The sequence below is a fragment of the Equus przewalskii genome, chromosome 3 (genome assembly GCF_037783145.1).
Source record: "Equus przewalskii isolate Varuska chromosome 3, EquPr2, whole genome shotgun sequence".
Lineage (NCBI taxonomy): Eukaryota > Metazoa > Chordata > Mammalia > Perissodactyla > Equidae > Equus > Equus przewalskii.
This window is the reverse complement of record NC_091833.1, coordinates 48,413,207-48,422,787: the sequence shown is the minus strand read 5'-3', so window position 1 is coordinate 48,422,787 and position 9,581 is coordinate 48,413,207.

Below are 9,581 nucleotides of genomic sequence, written 5' to 3'. Positions count from 1 at the left end.
TATGTAATTCAGATGCTAACGAATGAAAAGCTGTTATCAAGATAGGCTGAAGGGAGGGACCAGCACGCACAAAGACAGGGAGTCATCAAGCAGGTCCTCATAGCTAAAGCACAGGCCGAATGAGAGGCAACAGGGAGAGGCAGACTTGGGCCGGCCATGACAGACTCTATCACACTGAGGACCTGGTCTTTATTCTGTGTGTAATAAAACGTCGCTGAAAAAATATAATCAAGGTACTGACATGGTCAGAATTTAACTTTGCAAATATCTCTTTTTTGGGAGAATGAAGGAAAGAAAATCTGGTAAAACTGGTGAGACGACTTTAAAAGGTACCTGTATTATGTGGGTAAGCAGAACTAACATCCTGCATTAAAAGAAATGGCTGTGGGATAGAAGGTATTTAAACTTCTTTATAAGGTAGACTCTGCTGAATTTTGTGAGGGTTGAGGTCGAAGAAGTCACTTTCCCTAGGCAAGTAGGTGTATAGGAAAGTTATGTCAGATATCTTAATGAAAAAAAAAGAGAGAAACAGCCTCATGTGATTTTGGACTCATGACTAGGAGAGAGTACCATTTAACTATCACTTTGGTCTTAATTATTAATGTCTTCCAAGTTTCAGTTTCTTCACCTGTAAAATGAATACAATGAAGTATCTTTCTTATAGGATTATAGTGACAATAAAATGAAATGGGGCATAAAAATATTTTAACACTGATTCTAACCCATAGTAAGGGATTTATAACTTTTTGGTCATTTTTTTTTCTTTAGTTGTGGGTCCTTCTAGTTGTGGTATGTGGGACGCTGCCTCAGCATGGCTTGATGAGCAGTGCCATGTCTGTGCCCAGGATTCGAACAGGCAAAACCCTGGGCCGCCAAAGTGGAGGGCGTGAACTTAACCACTGGGCATGGGGCCAGTCTCTGATCATGTTTTTTTTTTCTTTGTTCTTATTAATCCTGTAACATCAGCTGTGATAGGAAATATGGGAGATTCGGGGTGAAAGAAATTTGAAAATCTAGAATCTGATTTTCCTGTAAGATACCCAGATGGAAGTATCTAGCAGGTAGCAGGCAATTCTAGGAGGTATCTAGTAGATGATTAGCAATTCATATGTGAGACTTGGAAGAAGGTAGTGGTGGAAAGTAGGTCATATTAAAGTTGATGTCATAGGTGTGAATGACATTGTCAGACAGAATGTATAGAAACAAGAAGGGAAGGGGGCAAGGAACCAACAAAGACAACTGAGAAGGATAACCAGCATTGAATAATGTTCCGTAAAGCGAGGAAGGAGTTTTTAACATCTTCCTTTAGGTCTGTTAATAGTTGCTTTATGAATCTTGGTGCTCCTGTGTTGGGTGCATAGATATTTATAAGCGTTATTTCTTCTTGATGAAGTGTCCCTTTGATCATTATATATTGTCCCTCTGTGTCTCTCTTTACCTGTCTTATTTTGAAATCCACTTGGTCTGATATAAGAATTGCAACACCTGCCTTTTTTTCCTTGCTATTTGCTTGAAGTATTGTCCTCCACCCCTTCACCTTGAGTCTGTGTTTGTCCTTGGGGCTGAGGTGTGTTTCCTGGAGGCAACAAATTGTTGGATCGTGTTCTTTAATCCATTTTGCCACTCTGTGTCTTTTTATTGGAGAGTTCAACCCGTTCACATTGAGAGTGATTATTGATGCATGTGGACTTAATGCTGTTAATCTGTCGCTCATTATCTTGTTTTCCTGAGTTTCTTTTCCTGTTTGCTTTAAACTACCCATTTAATACTGCAATTTCTTATGCTGGGTTTCTTAGATTTTTCCTTATTTACGATTTGTGACTCTGTTCTGTACTTTATTTTAGTGTCTACCTTGAAGTTTGTATTTAGAATCTCGTGTATAATATAGTCTATTCTCTGGTGGTCTCTTACTTACTTGACCAATACTGATTTAGGCCCTTTGCTCTTCCCCTCCTAAATAATTATTTTCATTTTTTATTCCAACTTGTCTTATTAATTTGTAGTTAGAGTGTTAAGATCGTCCTTGCTTTGGTAGTTTCCTTACCTTTACCCTAAAGCTATAATTGAATATTTGCTATCCTGTTCTGGTTCTATCCATCGGTCTCCCTAGTCTGTGGATTGTGTCCCCTTTCTCCCTTTTTTCTTTATTCAGGTATGAGAGCCTTCTTGAGGATTTCTTGTAATGGAGGGCTTTTGGTTACAAATTCCCTTAACTTTTGTTTGTCTGGAAAAGATTTAATTTCTCCCTCATATCTGAAGGAAATTCTTGCTGGATAGAGTATTCTTGGCTGAAGATTTTTATCCTTTAAAGCTTTGAATATGTCACTCCATTCTCTCCTAGCTGTAGGGTTTCTGTAGAGAAATCCGCTGACAGTCTGATAGGGGCTCCTTTATAGGTTATTCTCTTTTTTTTCCTTACTTCCCTGAGTATTTTTTCCTTATCTTTCCTTTTTGCCAATTTTACTACTATGCGCCTTGGGATAGCTCTTTTTACATTGAGAAATCTAGGAGATCTAAAACCCTCCTCTACACACATTTCTCCGTCAATCCCTAGATTTGGGAAGTTCTCTTCAATAATTTCGTTAAGCACACTTTCTGCTCCATTTTCCTTTTCCATATTCTCGGGAATTCCTATGATCCTTATGTTCTTACTCCTCATTGAATCCATTATCTCTCGGAGATTTTCCTCATTTTTTTTAATTCTTAGTTCTCTTTCTTCCTCTGTCTGGCGCCATTCAGCCTGTCTGTCCTCGATTATGCTGATTTGCTCCTCTAGGTTGTCTACACGGGCATTCAGGGAATCCGTATTCTGTTTTATCTGGTCCATTGTGTTTTTCATCTCAAGTAATTCTGTTTGATTCTTCTTTATGATTTCAAACTCTTTTGTGAAGTAACTCCAGAACTCGGCTTGTTTCTCTATCTTTCTCTCTACCTCATTGAGTTTTTTGATTATAGCTGCTCTGAACTCATTATCACTTAGTTTACCTAATTCCAAGTCCTCAAGACTTAATTCTATGTTTTTATTGTTTTCCTTCTGGTCTGGGGCTTTTATAAATTGCTGGATGGTAGAGGAGCGGTTTTTCCGCATGGTGGTAGAATTCGGTTGCAGTTACAGCCTGTCGCCACTAGATGGGGGTTGAGAGCCGTGTGTTATGAGCTCTCTGCCTTCGGGGCAAGATGGCTGCGCCCACTGGCTTTGTTGGGGGGGAGGGGCTGTTACTCACAGGCGCCGGTCTGGGTTCAGATCAGTTCCGTTCTCTGGTCTCCCAAGGCCCTTGGTTTATGGGATGCCTGCAGACGGAAGCTTTCCCCCCGTCAGCAGGTCTCCACTGAATCAGCGGCAGGAGTCCTGGATGATCCCCCGATCACGCGGCCCCTCCCCCGCTCCTTCCCGACCCCTCCCCCCCACCGCAGCAATCGCAGACTCTAGGGGAGGGAGCGATGTTCTCTCCTACCGTTCCAGCGCCTCCGAGGCTGTAAGTAGGGTTTATGATCTCTGCCTTCTTGGTATTGTAGGTCTCTAACGAGCTGGCATTATGTTTATTCTCTGAAATTCAGTTCTTCCAATCTTTTGCTGTATTTTGGAGGGGAGAGAATCCCGGGTCAGCTCACCCCGCCATTTTGCTCCACCCCTTCCCTCGCGAGGAAGGAGTTTTTAAAAGAAGGGATTTAATTATAGAGAAACACTCCAGGTAGAAGGGTAAAATATGGTGAAAGGATTAAATGTCAACAGTGATAGAGAAGTTAGATGACAGAAGCTACATGTATGAAGGAGTGAATTCAAAGTGATCAAATAGATAATAGTCATTTAAAATTCTTTCTTTAAGACCCTCAAGTGTGAGGGGACAGTGATGGCAAGAGCTCCTAGTTGCCTAGTTAGTATCGACTTTGCCCTTCAGATGGAGTAACAGACCCCTTATATTTGTGGTCATGGTAATCTACCCAGTTTCAAATGACATCTCTAGGCCTCTCTGCCCTTGGGTGGTTAATGAGATCTGATCACAAATCGAGTGGGGTTTCCAGGAGAGCTCTTTATAGGGCTGCCTGAGCTGGGAGCCATGTCCTCTTCCCTTCCCCTCTTCTTTCTACCTTCCTAAAATAGAGATGAAATGTCTGAAGTCAGAGCAACCATCTTGGGACTTTGCAAAAAAGATCAAGAGCAGATCAGGTACTTCAGCACTAATATTCTCACCCTCCTGAACCAATGTCATCAGCTGTTTACTTGTGTTATGTGAGAAAAATAGGTATTTTTAAGTCCCTGTTGTTGGAACTCTGTTTTTAGCAGCTGAATGAAATTATAAACACACAAAATGTGGTAGCTAGGTGATGTCAATCAGCTTTTTTTTCCTTCTCAAAGCATTGGCTTACAATCTTCTTGAGGTTATTTTCTTTAGATTATTTTACTGTTCCCCCCTCAGCAGGGAACCCTGATAAATCAGGAGCTGTACTTAGCAGATTAAACCCAGGAGCCTCATTCACACCCGGGCCTGGTTTAAAGGATTTTGAGCTGATGCTCTAATGGGATGAAACTCTAGGCAGCTTAGGAAGAGGGGGCCAATAAATATGTGAAGAGATGTTCCTCATCACTGGCCATCAGGGAAAGGCAAATTCAAACCACAATGAGATACCATTACACACTCACTAGAAGGGCTAAAATTACAAAGACCGACAATGCCATGTGTTGGAGAGGATGTGGGCAACTGGACATCTTGTAAACTATACAATGACTCAAACACTTGGGAAAAAATTCAGCCGATTCTTATGAAGTTAAACTACGCTTAGCATACGACCCAGTAATCCTACTCTAAGAGAAATGAAAGCAGATGTTTACATAAACAGTTGTACATAAATGTTCATAGCAGCTATATTTATAATAGCCCCAAACTGGAAACAAGGCCAACATCCAGCATCAAGTGAATGGCTACACACACTGTGGTACATCCTACAATGGAATACTACCCTTGCCAATGGCTGAGCACAGAGCAGGTGCTGATTTAGGGGGATTCCTAAGAGACACAGCACTCCTGCCATGGAAGACTGCCCAGAGGACAGCCCCTTGGCCCTGCCAAAGCTTTCTTGGAATTGCACTTTGCATTCTCAGACTCTTTTTACCCCACCTCCTGCCTTCCTCCTTTTTTTCACAAGTGTCAGAGCTACATTGCTCCCCAGGCTCTCCACACCTTCTTGGGTTCTCTCCCCTTTACCTTTCACATCACTTCCCCTAAGTCTCTTTCATGGCTAATCCTGTCTTGGCATCTGCTTCCCAGAGCATGAAAATTAACAAAATGATTGCTGGGGGCTGAGGGTAGGGGCATGACGGAACTTTTGGGGTGATGGGAAAATGTCCTCTAGCTTTATCATTGTGGTGGTTACACGCGTATGTTCATTTGTCAAACTTAATGACGTGTACACTTAAAGTGAGTATATTTTATTCCTCAATAAAATTGATTTAAAAAACCAAACAATCCCAATGGTGCCATGCCTTACAGGCCAGGTGGGGTAGTGGTCAGTTAACATGTTCTGTACAGACTGCAAGACAAAAGGGATTGACAAGAATCTGCATGCCATTGACAAAAATACATTCTTCACTTATTTAGGGGTTGCATTTATAAATCACCTTTTAAGGATACCATCAGGTCACTAGGTGACTTGCTCATAAGTGGCATATAATGATGAAATAACAAAAGCCCAGAGGGCTGTAGCAGGGGCAATATTTGAATGAGACAGAGAAATCACCGTTAAGTAACGGCTTCCTAAAAAAGGGGATAAAGTTTTTTGAGGCAGTTTTTAATCTGAAAATTATTTTTCCCTATAAATCTGGAATGGTCCCTGAATCCTTGACCACTGACAGTGGAAGGCTGGATCATGTGCTGTGGCAGCATCCAGCGTATTTTACAAAGCACAACACTGGAGGAAAAAGGCAGCTCCCCCTCTTCTCAGTGTATTTAAATTCTTCTTTCCTTGTCTGTTTTCCCCCAGATTGTGATTTCCATGGAGCAGATAACAGGAGCTTTATCCTTACTCTCTGTTTCTAGATTGGCTAGCTCACCGTGGGCAAGCAACATATTTTTATTGATTAGATTATTGAATGAATAAATAACTTTCCATCACAACTCTGCTTCTCAGGGGGCCAGCTTTCAGAACGTACCTTGTTCATTTTCTTCCAGATGAACTGAGTATCTATAATGACAAGGTTGTTTTATTGATCTTCTTTTTCCTCATTTACTATCTATTAATTTTTACTATCAGGTTTAGCCTTTACTAGGAACTAAGGAGCCAGATCAGAAAAGGATCCTGCTATTATAATTGAGGTCAGAGAGCTTGCGTCTTGCGAGATCCTGAGTGCAGATGGTTTGATGTGACATATAATTGGATTGCTATGTTGCTCAATCTGAATGCAATCTTTTCAAGGTGACTTTACCACAGCAGAACAATTAGAAATGTCAAAAGCCATCTGATGTAGAGATTTTCATTACATACCTTTTAAGAACTCTGTGGAGCTGCAATGTGAAGAAAGCAATAATTCTTTTTTAAAAATGAGTTTTAATTTTAGAATACTTTTTGATTTATAGAACATTTGCAAAGTTGGTACAGAGAGTTCTAGGACATCTTTCACCCAGTTCTCCCTAATGTTAACATCTTATATAACTGTGGACGTTTGTCACACTAAGAAAACAACATTGGTACTCTACTATTAACTGAACTCCAGACTTTATTCAGATTTTACTAGTTTTTTCCTAAAGTCAATTTCTATTCCCCTCCAGGACACCGGATGTTTACTCATGATGTCTGCTTAGTCTCCTCCACTGTGTGACAGTTTCTCCATCTTTCCTTGTTTTTTATGACCTTGACAGTTTTTAGGAGTATTTTGTAGAACATCCCTCAGTGTGGGTTTGTCTAATTTTTTTTCGTGGTTTGACTGGGGTTATGTGTATTTGGGAGAAAGACCAGAGAGGTGAATTCTCATCTCATCATATCAAGGCTACATGCTGTCACCATGATTTACTAATGACCATGCTAATCTTAATCACTGGCCCAGGCAGAGCTGCCCAGGTTTCCCCGCTGTGAAGTTACTTTCCCTCCCTGCTTTCTCTGCTCTCTTCTTCTAAAGCAAGTCGCCCTGTATAGTCCACACTCAGAAGTGGAGGGCGATTTAAGCTCCAACTCCTGAAAAGGGGAGTGTCCACATAAATTATTTAACACTCTTCTGTAAGAAAGAGTTATCTTTTCTTCCTCATTTGTTTATTTATCACACCGTTTATTTATATCAGTATGGACGTTGATAATTATTTTATACTTTGGGTTCTCATCCGATACTGTCATTTATTTTGTTGCTCAGATTATTACAGCCTCGGTCATTTGGACCTCTTTCATGTTGGCTCCCTTTGGCAGGCTCGGCCCTTCTGTTCTCTGAGCACTTCTTACTTTCTGGCATTGTAGGATGCTCCTGCTTCATCTTGTCTATTTCCTGCCCCAGCTCTAGAATGAGTCATTTCTCCAAAGAGCCCTGGTTCTTTTTATTGCAGAATGGTATGAAAACCCAAGATCTGGGCACTAGGTAATAATTCTTTTTTTAAGAGCATAATTGTTGAAGTTTCAGCAGCTACTAATTTACCATCACATCAGTCTATGCCTAGTATTTAGCAAGAGGAGGAGTTTTTCTCATATATTGGATATATTTATTAGGGTTTTCTGTCTCACATTATTTTTAAATTTCTGTTTACTGTTTTTTTGCTTTTGGGTTCTTATAAGATTTATGGAACAGTGGATTATGGTGAGCATAGTCTTGGCAGCAAGAAACAGCTGGATTTGTAAATGAACTTATCCCTGGATTAATTTTCTCCCAGTATCATTGCACTATGACTATTAAGTTGTGCAGACTCACTGGGTTGAAGAAGCCTGTTATACAGGTATAGATATATTCACTTGGTGAATTCATCATATTTAGAGTCTGCTCCCTTATTTTTCTGCTGTCTTATCAGGGCACTAAAAACTGATGTATCTTTCAGAAGTGGGCTCATGTTATTCAAGCTTGTAGAAATTGATACACCTCCATAACTGTGATTTATTCATATACAGTAAAAAAATGCAGTGGTAAGCAAACTAGAATGCTTGCATCAGTAGAACCTTTCCTATTAAATGTGATATTCAGGAAGCAAGATTATAATTAGAAGACTTTCTGGTGAGCATGGATCAAAACAAGGAGAGTTTCACAGTTTACATGTTGAATGGCATGCTGTCAAAGGATCTTGATTCTCCTTCTTGACAAGACCATCTCTGCCTCCAGGAATAGAAAGTTCTGTGTGGGCATAGCCTGCTTCTGGCTGTTTGGCTCTTTTCTTTCGTCCTCTGGGCTGACAATTTCCCCTTCTTTTTTTTTTAAAGACTGGCACCTGAGCTAACAACTGTTGCCAATCTTCTCCTTTTTCTTCTGCTTTTTTCCCCCAAAATGCCCCCCAGTACATAGTTGTATATATATTTTTTAGTTGTGGGTCCCTCTAGTTGTGGCATGTGGGATGCTGGCTCAGCATGACCTGATGAGCAGTGCCATGTCCGCACCCAGGATCTGAAGTGGGGAAACCCTGGCCTGCCGAAGTGGAGGGCACAAACTTAACTATTCGGCCACAGGGCCAGCCCCCAATTTCCCCTTCTTTTTGCACTTACAACACAGTATGACTTACATGGGTAATTTTCTCAATGCAGAATTTCAATCTTACCGCAGTTATACCTTTTCTGAAAATAACTCCCTGGCTAACCTTGATTCAAGATTTTGGTGTTTACAAATTCTTTAGTCACACATCAAAAAAAAAAGAAAAAAAGAAAGAAAAAAGAAATTGTATAACACTTTGGCGTTTATGTCTACAAAATGCCTAAGCACAGATATCGCATATGGATTTTACTAGTTTAATCCAGACAGAGCAAATTTTCACTTTATCCCTAATTCCACTCCCCACCCCTATAACCCCCCAGTCCCCTACTCCTCTCCCCAGGAGAGGCACTTTACTGTTGTTCCCATGTAACTGTGTGACCTTGATAAATTACTTAACTTCCATAATGCCCTGTTTTCTTACCTGTGAAATGAGGAAAAATATACCACTTCAGAAGGTTGATGTATGGGTTAGATGAAATAAAATGTATCAGTGTCTTAAAAAAAGTCACTGACAAATGGTAAGCATTCAATAAAGGTCAGCTGCCGTGAGTAGCTAACAAGATGCCCCAACAGCAGCTCAAAGCTGTAGTCAACATTTCAAATGCAGCAACAATTGCAATTCAGCGTTTCCTGTTAAAGTGGTGTGGATAAGCCAGCATTTATCTAGTGAATAAAGAGCTGTGAGGCTAAAATATTCATGATGGAGGCTAAATTCTCTTCATCAGTCATCATTGCTGCTTCGATGCAGCAATTAATTGCTAAATTATTTCTTAAAATATAAAACTCATCCAAGACAAGAGCCGTTTTTCATGAACATTTATTCTTATTCAATGAAAGTGTCTAGCAAGTGTTGCCCAGTGTGGATTATGTTCATTAAGATATTTTTGTGTCAGAGGGAAGGCTTCATAGTTATAAATTAATAAATATATGT